Genomic DNA, 20,875 nt, shown 5'->3' on the forward strand with positions numbered 1-20,875 from the left:
GAATGGAGAGAAATAAAAGAGGACACAATAGCCATAAAGGTTTTTCTAAACCTATGTTGCAGAGTCATAGATATGTACAGCAAGGAAACAGACCCTCTGTCCAACGTGTCCATGCCAACCAGATATCTTAAATGAATTCAGTCCCATTTGCCAGCATTTGGCCCATATCCCTCTAAACCCTTCCTATTCACATACCCATCCAGATTCCTTTTAAATGTTGTAATTGTACCAGCCTTCACCACATCCTCTGGCAGCTCATTCCATACACGTACCACCCTCTGCATGAAAAAGTTGACCCTTAGACCCTTTTTAAATCTTTCTCTTCTCAACTTAAACCTATGCTCTCTAATTTTAGATACCACACCACCCAGGGAAAAACCCTTATCTATTTACCCTATCCATGCCCCTCGTGATTTTATAAACTTCTTTAAGGGGTCATCCCTCAGCCTCTGGCACTCCAGGGGAAATAGCTCTAACCTATTCAGCCTCTCCCTCCAACAGCTTTAACCCTCCAACCCTAGCGACATCCATGTAAATTTTTTCTGAACCCGTTCAAGTTTCACTGTATCCTTCCTATTGTAGGAAGTCTAGAAATGCATGCAGTATGCCAAAAATGGCCAAACCAATGTCCTGTACAGCCGCAACATGACCTCCCAACTTCTATACTGTCCAATAAATGTACTGTACTTGAGTACACTACCATTTCCTCAGCAACGGTTAACATCCATCATTTATTGGAGAAAATATTATGAAGTCAAAGGTAGAAGACAGAGGGTGCTGGTGGAGGCCTATGACCAGTGGAGTGCCACAAGGATTGGTGCTGGGTACACTACTTTTTGTCATTTATATAAATGACTTGGATGTGAACATAAGAGGTATAGTTAGTAAGTTTGCAGATGACACCAAAATTGGAGGTGCAGTGGACAGCATAGAAGGTTACCTCAGATGACAACAGGATCTTGATCAGATGGGTCAATGGGCTGAGAAGTGGCAGATGCAGTTTAATTTAAATAAACACGAGATGCTGCATTTTGGGAAAGCAAATCTTAGCAGGACTTATACACTTAATGGTAAGCCCCGAGGGAGTATTGCTGAACAAAGAGACCTTGGAATGCAGGCTCATAGCTCCTTGAAAGTGGAGTCACAGGTAGATAGGATAATGAAGAAGGCGTTTTGTATGCTTTCCTTTATTGGTCAGACTATTGAATACAGGCATTGGGAGGTCATGTTGCAGCTGTACAGGACATTGGTTAGGCTACTTTTGGAATATTGCGTGCAATTCTGGTCTCCTTCCTATTGGAAAGATGTTGTGAAACTTGAAAGGGTTCAGAAAAGATTTACAAGGATGTTGCCAGGGTTGGAGAATCGGAGCTACAGGGAGAGGTTGAATAGGCTGGGTTGTTTTCCCTGGAGCATCAGAGGCTGAGGGTTGACCTTATAGAGGTTTATAAAATCATGAGGAGCATGGATAGGGTAAATAGACAAAGTCTCTTCCCTGGTGTGGGGGAGTCCAGAACTAGAGGGCATAGGGTGAGAGGTGAAAGATATAAAATGGACCTACGGGGCAACTTTTTCATGCAGAGGGTAGTACATATATAGAATGAGCTGCCAGAGGAAGTGGTGGAGGCTAGTACAATTGCAATATTTACGTGGCATTTGGATGGGTATATGAATAGGAGGGATATGGGCTGAGTGCTAGCAGATGGGACTAGGTTGGGTTGGGATATCTGGTCAGCATGAATGAGTAGGACTGAAGGGTCTGTTTCCATACTGTACTTCTCTATGACTCTATAACTCTATCAGTCTTCTGTGTGGATAATATTTGGGAAAATTAATTCACCATCCATTTTCGAAAACTTGTTCATGGAATATGGACAGCGTTGGTGAGGTCAGCATTTCTTGCCCATTCCTAATTGGCCCATGGAAGGTGAAATGGAGCTGTCTTCTTGAACTGCTGAAGTTCATAAAGTGTTGGCAAAACCCACAGCTGTCAGAGAGGGAGTCCCAAGATTTCAACTCATTTTGACAGTGAAGGATTAGCAACATCGTTCCAAGTCAGGATGCTGTGTGGCACTGAAGGAAACTTGCAGGTAATAGTGATCCCATTACCTTGCCCTTTTATGGAGTAGAAGTTGAGGGTTTGGATAGTGCTGTCAAAGGAGCTTCAGTGAATTTCTGCAGGATGTCTTGGAGATGGTGTACGCAGGGAGCTGGTGCTGGAGGGAGTGAATGTGAAGTGGTGGATGGGGTGCCAGATTAAACTAATTTGTTGTGGACGGTGAGCTGCTGAGTACCTTTTTGTTGGAACAACTCACTCAGTTCTGTCCCCTTCTCATGATTGTTCCCTTATCCACTATGCCAAAGGTTCAATTCTTGACCCTTTCCATACTTTCAGTCTTATTACTTTTTCTGGAAATCTGGGAAAGCTCTCTTGAGCCCGATTCAAATGAACCTGTGCCCCCCCCCCAAAAAAAAATAGTTTTAAGCCTTAATCATGTGACTCACCATGACCCTGGTCCCAGCATGATTCAGGTGGAGCCTGTCCCTCCTTCCCGAGTAATGGGCTATCAATGTACTATGAATTGGAACCTCTTTCTCCCACATCAATCTTTGAGCCATATGTTTACCTCACTAATCTTGTTAACCTTGTGCCAGTTTGGCTCAAATTGTAATCTGGAGATTGTTACATTTGTGATCTGCTTTCTCCTTTAGTTCCTAACTGCTCAAATTCTGTCAGCAGAGCCTTTTTCCTCTTTTTACCAATATCATTGGTACCTGCATGAACCATGACAACTGGATCTTTCCCCTCCCACTCTAAGTTCTCCTATAGCCCAGATGGGATATCCTGAACCTGATCACCAGGCAATGTGGCCTTTAGGACTCTCAATCCTGGTCAATTCCCCGACCATAACATCCCCCAATACAACTATATTTCTCTTTCCTGCCCCTCTTGAACAACTCCCTTTTCCATGGTGCTATGGTCAGTTTTTTCATCTTCCCTATAGCCCCAACTCTCATCCACAAAGGGAACAAGAGTCTCAAACCTATCGGACAAGCTGAAGGGCTCCTTCAGTAGCAATCTCAGATCCCTCAAATTGCCTCACTCTTGAGCACATCCTCCTGTCCCTGACCATTAACTAAATTCTAGATAGGTAATCTAATGGGTGTAGCTATGTCTGAAACACAGCATCCAGGTAACTGTCCTCCTCACTGATATATCTGTGTTTGAAGCTCAGAGTCCAGCTCATCAACTCTGAGCTGGAGTTCCTCAAGCAACTAACACTTTTTACAGACGTGGTCACTATGAATCACAATGGGGTCCACTAACTCCCACATCATGCAGGTACAACTCATTGCCTGGCCCTGCACCTCTACTCTACCAAGTTTTAAATTAGTAGCTATTTCTAACCAATGATCTGATGATTTTCCTGTGATGTCAATTTTTATTTTGTGCTGGGACCCTGAACCTGGGCTTCAGCTTATCCTGTTTAAAAAAGCAAGCAAAATAAAAAACACCTCTTCCTTTCTGCACTGAATTCCCACACTGTTTTCAGAGTCCCTGAATGTTATACTCACTCTGGCCGTGTCATAGTCCGAATGAAATCTTTCCTTGCTGAGCGTGCAAAGCTAACTGATGCTGACTTACACCTTACAGCCCAAAAATGGATGTTGATAGTATGAGTGAAGTATTGCTACTTGTAAAGCTTACCTCATCATCAAGTCCCTCTTAGGGAGAGGCGATGGCCTATAGGTATTATCGCTGGACCGTTAATCCAGGGACTCAAGCAAATTTCTGGAGCTTAGATTTGAATCTTGTCCATGGCAGATCATGGACTGTGAATTCAATAAAAATCTGGAAATAAGAGTTCAGTAATAACTGTGAAACCACTGCTGATTGTTGGAAAAAACCATCTGATTCACAAATGTCCTTTAAGGAAGGAAACTACTATCTATTCCTGATGAGAGGCTTTTGCCCGAAACATTAATTCTCCTGCTCCTGACCTGCTGTGCTTTTCCAGCACCACGCTCTCGACTGCCATCCTTACCTGGTCTGGCCAACATGTGACTGCAGACTCACAGCACTGTGGTTGACTCCCTGCTGTCCTCTGGGCAATAAATGCTGGTCTGGTCAGTGATGCCCTCATCTTGTGAATGAATTTTAAAAAGTCAGTACGACAAGCGAAGCAAGTTCTTTGGAACATCAGCACTTCAAATCATATACCATCTTGACTTTAATCAATGTTCCATCACCATCACTGGAATTATATCTTGGAAATCCCTACTTTGCACCAATTTTGGGAACACCATTTTCACCGAGACTGCCATGGTTCAAGATGGTGACTGTTACCTGTTTCTGAGAACAACCAAAGCTGACGTTGTGAATGTTGCTCACTACTCTTGAGGTTTAAAAACCTGAAGAAAATGTTTCCATCTCCTGTTATCATGCTTAGGACATTCTGTTATTTTTGAAGCAATGGTGAGCTGGTACCACAGCAGTAATGTTACTGCACCAACAATTCAGAGCTCTGAGACCAGTGTTCTCAGGTCATGGGTTCTAATCCCATGGTGAAATTTAATTTTACTAAAATTTGAAATTAAAACACAGGTGATTATTGTTGAAAAATCTATCTGGTTCATTGTTGTCCTTTCAGCAAGGAAATCTGCCATCTTTACCTGGTCTGGCAGACATGTGACTCTGGACCCACAGCCATGTGATTGACTCTCAATTGTCCTCGGGACTATTAGGGACAAGCGATAAACACAGGTCCTAGCCAGTGATGTTCACATCCTATGAATTAATTTTTTAAAATCACATTTTAATCAAGGATTAACCTATTTTAATTGGTTTAAAATAGCAAACAGAAGAATGAGTAGATTAAATTCTATCAAATGAAGTGTCTAAGCTAATGTAAGGTATATTGCTAGAAATGCAGTCTGCTGGTGACTGAACAAAAGAAGCACTGAAGTACTGTCCACTGTGAACAAATAAAATCCACATTTAAATATATGGAGAAATTTAAAGCAATGCTTCTTTTGTGGGACTTCTGTTAATGGGCCACATTTAAATGAATGACTGAAAGACTGAGTAGATTAAACATTGGTACTGTTAAGTTTCTTTGGAAGAAATTTGCTTTTGTGTACAGAGATAATGAAACCTGTTTCATCACTCAGTGGGTCTAGGCTTTTTTTTGTTCGCAAGTGTCTGAGCCATTCTGTACTGACAAGAAATGGCCTTGGGTTTCCAGGGGAGGTTTTAAGCAGCTGGGTCTGTACACTAGCTTCTTGATAAACTAAAGTTAGTCAAACTACTGTTTCTGGGTTTTGCTGCTATAGCAACGAGCCTAAAAAAAATAAAATTACTTTGTCAATTAATCTTGCATTGGCCAATATAATTTTAAACCAAGGATGTATAAGAAAGGACTGTGGAAATCTACAATGACCTTTCACTGCTCACATAAGTTGGAGAGTGAGGTGTTTTTTTCTATATTACATTTCAAGACTGGAAATTTTTTCATATGATTGATGCATTGAAATTATTGTTTCATTTGATGTGCAACAAGAATCATTTGCTTTCATATCAGGTGGCCTTCACCATTTGAAAAATGACAGTTTCTATTCTCTGCAAACTCTTTGAAGAATGAAACAAAATGTTGAACTGTTGTCCCCTGCAAGGCAAGAGTGAAACATTTCTAGTTTGGACCCAGCTTCCACCTGAGGCAATCTAAAATCAGATACTAGTGGTCAGATGGAGAGTATAGCACCCTCCTTTCTATTTGAAGAACATGTATCAGTCCCAACAATCCTTTCATCATTAAGCTCAATGTTAGCTCCTCCCTATGCAGCCACTCTTTTTGGGATCTATTTCAGTGTGGGATGAGCTGTGCTTTCTGGCTCCTCAATAATCTGCACAATCACACTGAGCTCTGTTTTCCATATTGGAGGCTTGTCGATGACATTATGAGAAGTCAGTTCACAATTCGGAACCTGTGTTAATAACGATTGCCAATTTCAGATTTTAAAAATGTTAACATCAGTTAATGCCCCTAGAGCTTCTTTCCCTTGAGAACAACTGAGCACTATGGCTGCCTCAGGGTGAATATCATCCATTGACTGGTGAATAGGGACAGATCAAAATGTTAGTCAAATAAGTTTGGAAAATGGTGCTGGTGTCAAAATGATATCGGTTAGTGCCAGTTTAATCATATTCATGAGATGGACTGATATTTCGGACAAAAGCCCTTCATCACTGTCCTGATGAAGGGCTTTTACCCAAAATATCGACTCTCCTGCTCCTGGGATGCTGCCTGACCTGCTGTGCTTTTCCAGCACCACACTCTCGACTCTGATCTCCAGCATCTGCAGTCCTCACTTTTGCCATATTCATGAGATGTCTGCCTGAGTTAGGTAAGAGGTCAGACCACCAGGAACTTTGTCACAGAGAATTCAAGCAAGTGATAAAAAGCAATGGTGATTGGTCAGGATGTACAGGCACTTTGTTTCCTATCAGCAAACAGCCCCTTTGTAAATACAACCAAGTTTAAAAAAGAATGAAATCAGTGTCCCCGCTGATTTGTGGTCAAATGGAGAGCATCTTTATTCTGTTGCATTCACACCAACTGGGTTGGCACCGCATTTCATATTCTTTATGAGTGACAGAGAGCAGACCTCTGTCCTATCAGCTTTCCATTATGAATTTATATGTTTTGCTTCTTTATCGCTCCTGACTTCCTCACAGTCTTTGACAAGCACTGTGCCAGTAATTTGCAAACAACTGACTACACGAAAGGTTAACACAAAAATATAGGGTAAAATTGTCAGTTATTCACATTGAAACTCTATCAGATTCTGATTAGAGCTTTGTAATAGAGAAATATACCGTTGATTAAATAAATATCATGACATGTTTTCTCTGTTATGTTCTTTTCAACATTGTATATGATGAGGTGACTTTAAAGGAGAGGATTGGTCCCCAGAGATCAACTTCCAAATGTTTGGTGATTAGATGCACCAGTGTTTGACAAACAATATTGTATAAATCAGGAAGCGGAAAACTGATGTCACGCCTCAGGGTCTGTCAGGAAAAATTGTAGTACAATTGCTCCATGCTGATTGGGACCACCCTTTGGCTTTACAGATTGCATTACAGGTTCTTTAAAGCAAACAACATTTCTCTTCAGCTTTTCGAAATGTGTTCCAGCTCTTCATGAGGAGAACCCAAAAAAATCTGTTTTCAAGTGACCGTCAGAACAAAACGCTGTTAATTTAGAAATGCATTTTTGCTTTCAAATTGGCACTGTCATAGTTGTGTTCAACAGCTGACAAAGAATGAAGCTGAACAACAATCTTTTACACTGCCCGAAATGAACAGACACAGATGAATTGTAATTCAGTGTTTTCTGATAGACCCCCATACAAGTTTCTAAAATTTTTCTTTGGCAGCTCTGAAGTAGCCAGTTACAGGAAAATATCTATTGATCAGAGCAGCAACTTACATTGGATACAGGAGACTTGTTGATAAGCACTTACCTGAGTAGCCTTTTTCATTTACATTAGCACAACACAAGCCTTGATAAATGCAGCCTTAGAGGAGATTGTTAAAATCAAATGATGGTAGAACTGATATTATTTAAAAACATCTCAATTAAAGCAACATATTATAAAATTCCTCACAGTCATGGAGAAATTAGTCACTGTCCTCTGCTTTTCAGATTAATTAATGGTGCAAACTACGGCTGGCAATTCAATGGGTTCAAATGGAAATGATGACTTTAGCACTCAGTTGCCTTTCCAAGCACAAAGACGTGGTCACAGCAGTGAGAGGGTGAGTGGAAAATAAATGTAAACTTTCATTTTTTTCTCTTCCTAAACAAAAAAATACATCTAGGTCTCTGCACTAAAATATTATTTAAAAAAGGAAAAATGAGTGAGCAGTGAGTCAGGTGAGCACAACCCCATCCTGAACTTGGTCAAACTGAGTCATCAAGATATCCTGGAATTTCCTCCAACTCGGTCCTGTCTGTATGGTGATTCCAACTGTACTTTGATAGGATCGCATGTAAAATTACATTAAAAGAAACGTTTCAGTATTTCACTGCTGAAGAATTCTGTTCCGACAATGTACTATTAATCATATGAATGGACTAATAAACCTATGGACATTCTTATCATTCCTGTTGAATACATCCATTACACTACATAGAAATGTTGACAATTTCGATATTTGTCCAAAATAATTGTCCCCCTGTATATTTTGTTTACTCTTGGATCCACAGAGATGTAACTTGTTGAGGGTGTTCAGGCACATGAGAGGCTTTGAACAGTCCTCTTATGGACATTGGTTGCAGTGCTCAAGACCCAAACAACCAGTGAAGTATGTATGGCACAAGCCACACCAATTTATAATCCAATTTCAATTGAGGATTTGTGACTATAATTAGAACACAGATTTGCATGAGCAAGATGCAGAGGTCTGGCCAGAGGGTGTGGGGTTGGGTGTAGGAGCAGTATCATTGTCTTTCGACGGTCCTCTTGTCCTTCCTGTTACATTTGATGAATTGGTGAAACGATGTTGAATTTATTTTTCTAGTCTCCTGCATTGTAGGCATTTGAAATTTTAATGACAAATAACTTTCCCTTCTTGAGTTTTCTTTCCAAAGGCAGGTTCTCCCTGGACCACATGAGAAAGTGCCACAATTTTTATTATGAGAAGGCAGACTCTAAATCTGTCTTATTGGGCTCAGGATTATTGATCCACACAGTAGCTGTTGAACCATCTGAGTTATCTGGCCTCCATTGAGATCTTACAAAAAAATGCACTTTTGGCTTGAGGATCATGAGTGAATCTCCAATCTGCCGCTGGTGGTAATTTATCTAAAGAAAGTGTTTTGCCAGAGTGTAGTTTGGTACCACTGACTGTAACATCAGCGTGGCATGGTTAGCAAGGAGGCTGCCTGCTACTGATGGTGGAAACAAAAGTAAACAAACAAGAAAAGGGTGGTTTGACTGAACATCTGTAAAAGATTATGTTTTGATTTAATCTCTGTCACCATGTGTCTTGAATTGCAGCAAATATACAAAGTGCCATCTGTGCACTGTTTTACTATTCTAAATATTGTACACAGTCTGGGCATACAGACAGTCATCACTTGCAACTTGTGGCTGACCTTTGATGGCATAACCCTTCATACCGGGAAGCACAACTGGTGAGGTTTTGGAATGCTGGGATAGGCGTACATGAGTTGTTTTAGTTGTGCAGAGAATTTGCTGTCAGTTTTGAACTTTTTTGTTAAAAAACACTCCAGTAATGAGAGGACTGCCATTTCAAGAACCGCCTGCTCTGCAGTAAGGTATAATAAAAAGCCTTGCTCCAAAATCTGGGTTTTATCAAATTGAAAAATGAACCTTTGGTCTAAAAGAAAGGTCCGTGGGTTACAAAATTTACAATTACCCTGTCTTGTCGTAGCTTTAGCGTAATCACAAATATGGGTCAAATGATTTCTGTTTTCTAGAAGTCCCTTTAATACCTTGACAGAAAGCAATGGAATTTTTTTCTTCTGTGGTGGCCAGTTACTGTTACAGGCACCAATCTATCTGTAATTCTGCTGCCTCAGCCAAGTTAGAGAACAGAAGACCCATTTGGAGTGATGATGATTGCATATACACATGATGGCTCAATCTCATTTTGTCAATTTTCTTTGACCCAGAGTTAAGTAATACACTCTCCCCCTCCCCCACCCTGGTATCTGTTACCAGAGCCGAACCTAACAATATAAAAATTACATCACATCTTTCTGCAACCTACTGCAGTTGAAGCATGATACAATATCTGTTAAAAGGTTGACCTGTTTCAGATGCTGGGCAGTTAACCTGATTTTGAAGATTGCTGGGAAATACTGAATCTTTCTCTTCTGTACTGCTGTCTCATAGTTGTTGTCCGTGTATTATATTTGACCATATTCCTAGCCCATTGTTTAGGATACGTACTGATGTTACAGAGATCATAACTGAGAAGTCAGGATCACAGGAGCATTGGTGCTATTGGCATTCTATTGGCATAGAATCAAAGAGGTCTGCAGTACAGAAAAAAAACCCTTTAGCCCATCAAGTCTGCATCAGTCAAAATCAGACACTTAACAATTCTAATCCCATTTTTCAACATTTGGTCCATAGCTTTTTATGAATTGGCATCACATAGTTTCTGCCTCTTCCACCCTTACAGACAGTGAGTTCGAGATTAATTCTACCCACTGCCCAACGTATGCTTAAAAGATGGGCAACAGTAAAGTTTTATGAGCAGCCACATAATTGATGATGACAAACTAGAGTTTGGGTCCTAAAAATGTACCAATACCTCGATTTACATGGAATAATATCCCCAGCAGGAGCATTAAATCAATTGTCATAAATCAAAATCCATTTTAAAATCATATTAACAACTATGCATGCATGGGAAGCTCTCTGTAAATTATTTTTATATATCCATCTCAGTATAAAGGAAAAAAAGGCTTGCATTTATGTAGACCCTCTCACAAGTTTCCAAATGTTAATTGTGTACTTACTGTTTTGAAACAGGAAACACAGCAACCAATATGCATATATTGGTTGATATGCATATACGGCAAGATGATATATGGTTCGATTGTCTGTTTCAGTAATGTTGGCTGAGAGTTTGAAACAGCACCATAGAATGTTTATATCCACCTGGTTAAACAACACCACTCAACAGTATAGCTCTTCCTGAGTACTACACTGGAATTCGAGCCTTGGGTTTGGCTTCAGGTCTCTGGATTGAGACTTGAACCCATAAACGTCTCACTCAGTTGAGACAGCTAGCAACTGAACCACATTTGACACCATTGCCCTGTACACAAAAGGTAGATGTAATCCCAGGTGATTTAATTTATGATTTCTTTATCTTTTCAACTAAGTTTCTAAATTTACTCTTTAACCTTGAATTACAGTTTTACAGAAATAATAAGGTGAGACTGTACAAATGGTTCACATATTTTGATGGATAGTACAGCCTATAATTAAAAATAAATTCCTGATGGTCTGATTCTGGTAAATAACCATGCAGTTGCATGGGACTAGACAGCTGCAGATACAGGAAGTTCATAATTGTAACACAAAAATGACAATTCAGAAGATGCATTTTCAGATTTGTGTTTATTGTGGATTGCATGTGCTAAGACTTGAAACTCTGCGAGTTGTAAAATTTCTTGAAGTGTAAGCTTACTTATTTATGATTTATCAAGTAAAAGTGTCTCACTATTTATTTATTGTAGAAATTTTTCAGAATGATTTTTAGATTTGAAGCAAAGCATGGATTTAATTTATTCTGTGTGCTATTTTAAAGCAGCAATAATGCATTTGCTGTAATTTTAATCCAAAAGTGCATTCCTGTTAAAAGATGTTTAACAAATAAATTATCACAGGGAAGAGTTTCAAGTAAGTATTAATGAAAATGCATTGAATAAATTAACCTTGCTCACAGTTTACGTTTGGTAAAATATAAATGCTAATGCAACTATATTAAAGGAGAAAATCAAAATGCTGAGTTAAATACTCCATTATTTCTGTTTATCTTTCCATAGGATGTAATTACAGATGTTTTACATGTGTGTTTCATATGAGTACAATTAACATCTGTAATTTGAACAGATCAGGTCTGATTTTAATTCTGTGAAAGCAGATGGGTTTTGAATAAGTTAAAATCTCACCCTTAACGTGCTGTTGTAAAATTAACAGAGGGTGCATGAAAACAAATGTTTAGTTTGTGAAGAAACAAAGCATGAAGGAAGGGAATGTCTAACGCGATGGTGTCCCTTTGTGTGTTTGATTTTAACAATTTATTGATTCTCTTCCCTATCTCAGCCTGGAAGAAACAATGTACCTTCAAGGTGGAGATACTCCTCAGTGCCATTGGTTATGTAATTGTGGTATTTAGCAGTAATACTTTGCGCTGATGCCGCACTTACGGTTTTTTTGTTAGCCCAATAATGTTACGTTGTACACAAATCAAATTAAGGCCAGAAAAAAAACTACTTTGCTAACATTTAATTATTTAATAGCAAGAGACAAAATCCATACACAAACCAAAGTCAATACAGTTCAATGAAAGAAAGGGTTAACTACTCTTACACAGAATAGTGAGTTGGTGAAAGGGTGAAAAATGCCTATTGCAATTTTGTGCTGCTATTGAAGATGCAAAATACAAGATGTGAAAATAGGCAAACAATCTTCTGTTTCTTATTCTTTATGACTATAACTTCAGAAATTAAAGCCAGTTTTTGATAAAGTTGACAGGTGAGATGAAAGCCAGATGTTTAGGGGTTTCAGGTCCTTGCAAAACCAATGAGGTGTCTGCTTCACTGCCTGGCCTTTAAACTTTGATAAGAAAGAACATCTTGGAGGCCCAGTCTTGAATGTGTACTTACCGCCAGATGCTAACCAGATGGGGTAACCCAAGGGAATCCTGTAGTACAGATAATGTCATGCAGATGAGATCACTAATAACTGCAAGTGAGTTTGAAATCCTCTTCCTGTGCCAGCGTAACCCAAACAAATATATTGTGTAGTTCCGGTAGTGGCTACATTTCAATTAGCAACAGACATAATCAAGCAGAAAGAAGTGAGGCAGAATGAATCGCTGTAAACTATTTGAATTTGTTCAGGATAAAGTCAACATCTTTGCAAATGCAAATATGCAGTCCTATTTGGAAATATTTATGATGGGCATGCATCACTGAATTTGAATAATTGATATTGTGTAAATACTAAATACAAGTCTAAATTTTTTTTATTAAGAGCACATTTGTTATAACCTTGACCAAACAAAATAATTCTTACTGTTGCAGTGTTAGGGTTATTCAATTTTTTTTCAGATGAAGAGTATTGGAGTGAATCAAAAACATTTTGTAGGTTAGCAGCTGATTTCTACATTACATCTCATCAGTTTCTTTGCTGTAACATTCTAATGATGCACAATTTGCTGTAATAATAACTTTGAGGTTATCAGTACTCACCGTTGTTGCAGGGCAAAACTGAAAGCAACATCTGGCTGCACTGCTCATTTAAGCACGGAAATGTCGAGGTTGCTGTCTGTGGTGCCCTGCTTTTCTGTACATTGCGCTACTGCAGTCTTTGCCAATAGGTATAACACTAGAATCACTTCAATGGCTCAAATATGTGATATGTGCCACTGATTCTGCACAAAATATTAGGATGCATTCAGGAGTAAGTGAGTGTTTAACGACGTGATAAGTGAAATCATTTTGGGCGAGCTTTTTGACCCTGAAAATTAATTTTTATAAATAGAGTCTCATTTCCTCAGAAGAAAATCCATTGGTCATTATTGTTAAAAACACATTTTTCCAGCTTGCCTTTTAAAAAAGTCTTTTCAGCACCATCTGTATTTCTCAACCTTTATTTCACTTTCTCTACATTACTTGTCTAATTTATATGTCCTGCCTTGTAATTCCTGGTTTTGATTCTGCTTGTCTCAATGAGAGTTTTTAATATAAACTGCTTGTCGAGCCTCGCTGTATTTATGCTGTTTGCAGATGCCACAGTGGAGGACATTGTTTTGGAAAAGGTGCAAGTTTAATGGAAATTGCTGCTAACAAGCCTGTAGAAAGTGAATGGGCAGTTGTCATCAAGATAAATGGCAAAAAGTAATTCTTTCATTATTTAGAGCTGAATCTGGACTATTGTATGTCTATTATGAGGGATGGTTTCCAGATTGATAACTGTGAATTATGTTGATTGCTAAAGCACCTATTTGGAAATTGTGTATTTTATCCTTGCTTAACGCTAGTCACATCCTAGAATGTTCCTGAACCACACTACATTTGTTCTGAAATCACATTATGAAGAGGACTACGTAATGGGAATATACACTTGATTTATCTAGGTGCCAAACAATATTCAAAACTTATACTGAAGTGTTTCTATTTTAACAGGTCTTAATTCAGTTCTGTTAATGCTTCATTTTGGCTGCTGCATTTCCCAAACACGTGTTTCTTCATTTATATGTTTTGTGACTCTAGTTTCACACATGCAGTATGTCAGGGTTGAGTACTGTTGGACCCCTAACTGTGCCGTCTAATGAAACAGTCCACAGAGTTACAGGAGCAGTCACTGGAAAATGATAACTGAATGGTTTCATATAAAAGTTGTGACATTAGCACCTCTAAGGTATCAGAAAATTGTGATATCATATTGCCACTAAGCTTCATTATTTCAATTTTTGTGTATTGGCATCACTTTGACTAGAACTAAAAATAATTCACTAAACTGGCTGACGGTCCCTTGCAATAAGTTTGAGATTTAAAACACGAGTTTCAAATCTTGTGCCACAGTTAGGCATTTGGATTATGCAGTTAAGAAGCTTTGCACTTAATTCTTACATAGAGATTAGGATGATCAAATTAGTTTAAAATAAAACAAGGTTGCAGTTGAGCTTTTGAAGTCTGTTGCATTTTTCAACCAGAAGTTTTGACACTATAAACCTCCAATAAATTAAAAATAAGCCATGGATAACCATATATTTATTCCAGCTGTGCTATGTACCAAAATCTTCCTCTTCATTCTTTTTATATGGAATTCGAGAGCGAAGCATGGAACTATGCTGTACTAAGAGGACATCCCATTCATGCTTGCTCCACATAATAATAGAATCAAATAAAGTGTTTAATGCAAAGTACTGATTCAAACAAATATTTTCCAGACAGTATTAAAACAACTTGTTACAGTTTGAAAGCAACTTATCAATACTCTGTGAACTACTTCTAGAAACATATTATAATTCAAAGTTCTGTACACCTCTCTATAAAATTTGTCTTGTTAAATGTTCACTTGTTTTTGTTTAGACTTATTTCTTCACTGTGATTAAATTCTTTGTGTTAGTCAGTCATTTGCAACAGACAATTCCAACTAATCTGATGATCCAAGTAAAATGACCTTTTGGAAACCAGTAATATTCATTCAAGATTGTCCTTTTTTCATTTGATAAGAGGTGCTCTTGGATGTGACTACTCACTCCTTCTCTGATGTTCAAGTGATCAGGCAGATCCTTGTTAGTCAATACATATTCTTTGTTCTTTATTGTAAATTAACTTCAACCAATGTATCCAATTCACCCCAGCATGGTCACTGCTAATAAAGATAGATTATAAGAGTGTGGAACCCTTATCTGGAGGGGTGCATCATTGTGCTGTAGCCCTTAATCATGTACTCTAACAATTATTTTATTATGCTTGAGCTAGACTGCTGTTGTATATGTATTCTATTGGAAGCCCAGAGCTGGGCTTGGTATGGTTACAAATTCTATTCACCAGTGATTTTACACCCCAGAGTACTATTAAGTCCCAAATGCAAACTGACATCATTTGCATTTTTGCTTTGCACTAATGCTATAGTTCAAAGAGCGAAGGAAGATTTATGATTACCAGTAAATAACATCTTTCATCGTCTGAGGATGATCCCTTGCACATCACAACAGACGAATGATTTTGAAGTAACACGACAGCTGGGGTAACAATATTTCATTAGATAACAATAATTGTAGAGCAAATTCATTGTAGATTATAGTATCAGTAGTGCACAACTTTTTGGGTTCAACTATTTGTAAAATGCAGAAGATTGCATCATCAATCTGCTGAAGACCATTTAAACAATTTTTATTTAATACATTGCTACCATTTTGAGGGGATATGTAGGGTTCTGTGGAGTTGTTTTTCTTCTAAAAATGATTGAGTGGGCTTACAGACGATAGACCTCAATTAGGGTCAGCAACTGTTGAATGGACAAAGCTCTGCAACAATGGTAATTAGGACAAAGAAGCAAAATAGCTTGTTGATTATGCTAGGAAGCTAATAAACCTGCAAGAGTACAGAATGGTCAAGTAATTGCAAACCTTTAGGCACAATTCACTTGTATCCAGTACTAGAGGATGGCACTAGTTTATTTTATTAGAAATGTAATTAAAATGTTCTGTCGTTGTAAATTTGATCCTTGAGATAGCTTGTGGTTCTGTTGATGTTGGCGCTGATAATTTGAAAAGAGCTGTAGGGGAATCCCGCTTGGCAGTCTGAGAGTCCAGATTACGGCAGGATAATGACTAGTTGCTTAATGAAGGAAAATTGCTTAATTGTGTTAATTTGCACAATTTTCAGGCAGTAGACCAGAAGAAGCCTTCTGAGCTTGTTACACTTTACTGATCTATAATTACACAGAACACAGTGAATAATCAAATGAATAATGAAGAGTTATGGTTTTCTAATTGTCTTTATTGTCTCACTCACAATGAAAACAGCTTATGTTTCTGTTATGTATAAGCATCTAAAAGTCCAATCTGATTATTCCTGGGAAAATGTCTTTCTTGAGCTCAAATTATTTGTTTTCATAAACACAGAAACTGCTATAATTTATTGATTAGAAGGTAACATTGCTCTTGTTGATAATTTCATTGGTTGGGTTTTGTGTGAGTCTTATTTATGACTTTTACATTCTGATTGCTTTGGACAATGTTTGACTAAACAAGTCTAAAGAGGACAAAAAGATAATGAACTGTCTTTCATATTATGGTTATGGATAACCATAAGAATTCTATTTTACTCTGATTTGGAGACCTATATATTGTGTTCCGATTTGTAATTTTGTATGTTACTTTTGGAAGTGAGGTTCTGTTTATTCCCAATGAATCTCTTGATACAGCTTGATGCAATGGGATGTGCCAGTTTAGGGGAGAAAGAATAGTGTATCTGTGCTTCTCGTTGACTTGGATGATGATAGCACCAGCCTTGTTGAAAAAGTCACATCACAGTTTATCCCCCCGTTTAGATTGAAATAAAATGTATGGCATCAATTACTATAAGTGGACAAAATGACAAATTTATGTTTCCAAATAAAATTATTTTTCAGTTTAATAATTTATGGATTTGGCAATTAACTAAAAATGTGAGGTGTCAATTTTGTATTAGATTTGAAAACCCCTGTGGTAGAACATAATTACTCCAATCAATATTTTTAATGTTTTTATTCAAATTCTATGGATAGCATTTGGAATGAAAGTTAACATATTTTGAGAAATGCAATACAAGAGGAGTATTCCATAGTATGAATTTCAAACATCGTCAGTGTAGGGTAATATTTTAAGATGATGGCAATCTTACTTTTTCCCTTTGACTGTAATAATCTGTTTACAAAGTATATAAAGGTTGGATAAGATGGTAAACCTTTTAAATTTTTCAAACTTTATTGTTCTGGGATATGGTATTCTGGCTTGACTGTGTTGTGCATTAGAGATTATCACGAAGAGGAACTGAATTTATAAAGCATACTTAATGCAAAAGTACTCCCAATGTCATGAAATGAAGTGAAAGATTACCCTGAGAACTAAGTGCTCATACTTGGATTTTAAGTGTTTGGCATTTATTGGAAGCATACAACAGGAGCTTTATAACTCATCAGCTCTCCTTTAATGGTTTTCTTGGGCTTATTCTGACCACAGTTACAGAAACATCAGATAGTTCAGCTATTCCAGCTTAAAAGGGCACTTTAGGGAACACTACCAATGATAAACCAAAGTTTAATGAATGAGAGAGATTTCAGAAATTGAACAGGAGCATGGGATTGATACAATAAAATAAAGAACAAGTAATAAGATCACACAGAACAAGAGTTGGAAGGGACAGATAAGGATTTCATTTACTCATCTCATTAATTAAAGCTTGTAAGTATTTCATAGATCTAAGATAGTAAAATAAGAATTAAAATGTTTTAACCACAAATAAACTCCAGAGCAAAACGTTACCCAAATATCCTTGAGAAGAGAAATGTTAACATCTCAACTATATTTTTGAATTCTTCTTTATTCATTCCCTTAGTCCATATCTTTTTATAAGGTGCTTTCTGAATACATTTCTTACAAAATGAATTTTAAAAATTCTCTTTAGATTCAGTGTTTTCAAATGATAAGCCTGTTTACTTTAAAATTTTGTAAAACAAGCTGACTGACTATGGTGCTAGATTTTTATAAGATTTGAGCTGTTCTTGCCAGTACTAATGAAATTATTTTGTGAAATTGATGTTAGTTACAAAAATATCTGGCCACATGTTCCTAATACGTGCTTCCACCATGTTAACTTTCTGTGCCCTTTTAAAGCTGGTCAAACCAGCTGCTGTTTTAATACTATTGCAATCACTCTCTTTTTTAAAGAATGATGTATTAATGCAAAAATACAAATAATGTTTGTTTAAGGTGTTGCAAATATGCATTTTACAAGAAAAATGCATTCACAGGGAACGTTCAGTGCCTATGTCTAATTATGGAATGAGCTATGTGGCCTTCAAAGTTAGCACAGTGCTGATCTGATGTCAGCCACAGGGTCTGTGAGCAAGAGGCTCCAATGAGTCTAGTTATAATTTGTACTTTTTTTTAGTTCAGATATTAATTTATCATGATTGGAAACTCCAGTGTGGGACTGCCAGCATCCCAGTGGAGCCATTGCTCTTTTTTATTGGGTTGCATTCGAGTTGACTACATCATAGCCAATTTCATATTGATCGAAAGTGTAAGTTTGGACACCAATACAGGTAAACATGTTCCCTTTTGCAATCAGTTTTATAAAATAGTTAATATACCAACTTGTATTAAATTCAGATAGGTTGTTGAAGAACCCAAAATGTTGGCTTATGTGTATACAGCAAGAATCTTTATCACAAAATATCGGTGTAAGAAATGTTAATGGTTTGATTTTGTTCACAAAATGTAACATTTATTTATGGCAGTAAATGTAAAAGGCAGAACTCATTAAATCAAAATGTAACTTTTTTTTATATTAAATCGTTACTTGACTTCAGAAATAAAACAGTAATGTTTATATTTTCTTTATTATCTTTTATGATGCTACTTTTGAATCTTGTTGTTTGGGAACATGATAGATTTTGTTTTCCTGTCCGTTGAACAGGATCAGTTTTGCCATGTGGATTTATTCCTGCATTCTGTTTCAGGTGAATGCAGGTAAGAGAAGATCCATTACAGAAACATCATACCCTTAGGCAGGACAGGCAGAACTGCAGGTACTTGTTGGTATTGCTCTAATGTTCTTGTTCCCAGGTAAAGTACATGCCTCTAGCAACTCATGCTTGACAGAAGGAACTAACCTTATATGCATTGCAACAAGAATCAGAGGTAAGGTGAATCTCTTGATTGGAAACATTTGCTCTAAGATTGGCCCGTGGAAAGACCACTTGGGGTCAGAATTATGCAGTACTTGGAGTTGTTTAGTGAAGGCAATGCCAATTGTTATCAGCCAGATCTTTCTGTGCCACATTAATCAAAGAGTATTAGCGACAACACAACTTTAACTATTTGATGACATTCATGCAATGTTATTCCAACCCTGATTGTAGACTGTTCTAGGATACCTTTGAATTGCTGTGTCCAAATCTGTAGATGCAGAAATTTGTGCACTTATTTGGTTACGTTTAAAAGAGTCTGGTTTCTAATCTAACATCCAGAAGAAATCGTTCAGTGCAGGAATTCACCAGAGACTTACGAAGTGGATCCGCATAGAAGCCACATCTCAATTATACAGCACTGGCCTGCTATATAATGTGAATTAAGGTCCAGTCTTGAATGTTACTGAATGAATGTGTGGGTGGACACATGAGTAACGGATAGGGTGAGGTAGTAAGTTGGTGGACGGGTGCTTTGGTAAGTAGGTGGTAAGGGATGTGCAGTCAGCAGATCAGGTGTATTTGGATCAGAGCAATAGTCATATTATTGGGTGTTTTGTTGCTTTGATGAGGAGTCAAGTGGTTGAGGGGAGTCTAGTCAGGTCATGGAAGGTAGTTTGGATAGTCAAAGGTAATAGGGTCATAAAGATAGTTGGGTTGGTGGAAGTTGTGGTGGGGGAAGTTGATTAGGAGGGTTAACTGTGGAGCTATCTCAGCATTATGCAAGGTTTAATCTGTGCAACGTTACCTAGACAACTATTCAGTAAAGCATTGTGGGACTGTCTGAAGTCTCTGACTGTAGCTTAAAGTCAGAGATATTTGCAGGGCAGTGTCTTCAGGAGCAGGACAATTTTCCATTGGAAGTTCAAACTTTCTGGGCAATTCCCAAATAGAGCTGCCCACTGGGAATTCAGTTGAGTGGTAACATGCATTGTCAGTGATACATTTGGTCTCCAATAACCTGGAGACTGGAGGATTTGGCCCAATGTTTCTTGAAGTGGACTATCAAGATGATATAGCATGTTAATCTATGAGGAAAAAGATCTAACTGTTTGTGCACACTGCACCATCTAAACCTTGGGAATATATAAGTTATCTGACAGAACAATTAATTTATAATTCAATGCAAATTTCACAGTATTCAATTTATTTTGTGTTAATGAACTTTCTGTTCAAGTTTTTCTCTGAGGGATAAGTTTTCTTATTATTGCCAATTTTTGCTGGAATACAATGAACCTTTGCCATTGAAAATTTTATTCTGGATATTCCCATAATGCAAAGAGAGAGAGCATTTTACAATTCATGACACAAGATGTTGATATAATTCCACCAAATAGGAAGCAATCTTTCACTTTTAAGTGGTTAACTGAACCGCTCATAGATTCTCTGATGGCGATTATGAATGCTACCAATGATGTGTTCTGAAAAGAATGAAAAGCTGTCATATAATGAACAATCAAAACTTATGACACTAACAATAGCAAATAAATCTGCTGCTCAGAACACAGTCACAGCAATGTGAAATATACTTTTACATTTATGAAATGCTTGGTTAAAACTTTCCACAGAGATTTTCAGTAGTGTGCACGTCATAACAAATATAATACCCTTGTATTCATGGGTTTGTATGTCC

This window comes from Chiloscyllium plagiosum, unplaced genomic scaffold, assembly GCF_037043375.1.
Source record: "Chiloscyllium plagiosum isolate Xiang-an unplaced genomic scaffold, Cpla_swu_hap1 HiC_scaffold_25, whole genome shotgun sequence".
Classification (NCBI taxonomy): domain Eukaryota; kingdom Metazoa; phylum Chordata; class Chondrichthyes; order Orectolobiformes; family Hemiscylliidae; genus Chiloscyllium; species Chiloscyllium plagiosum.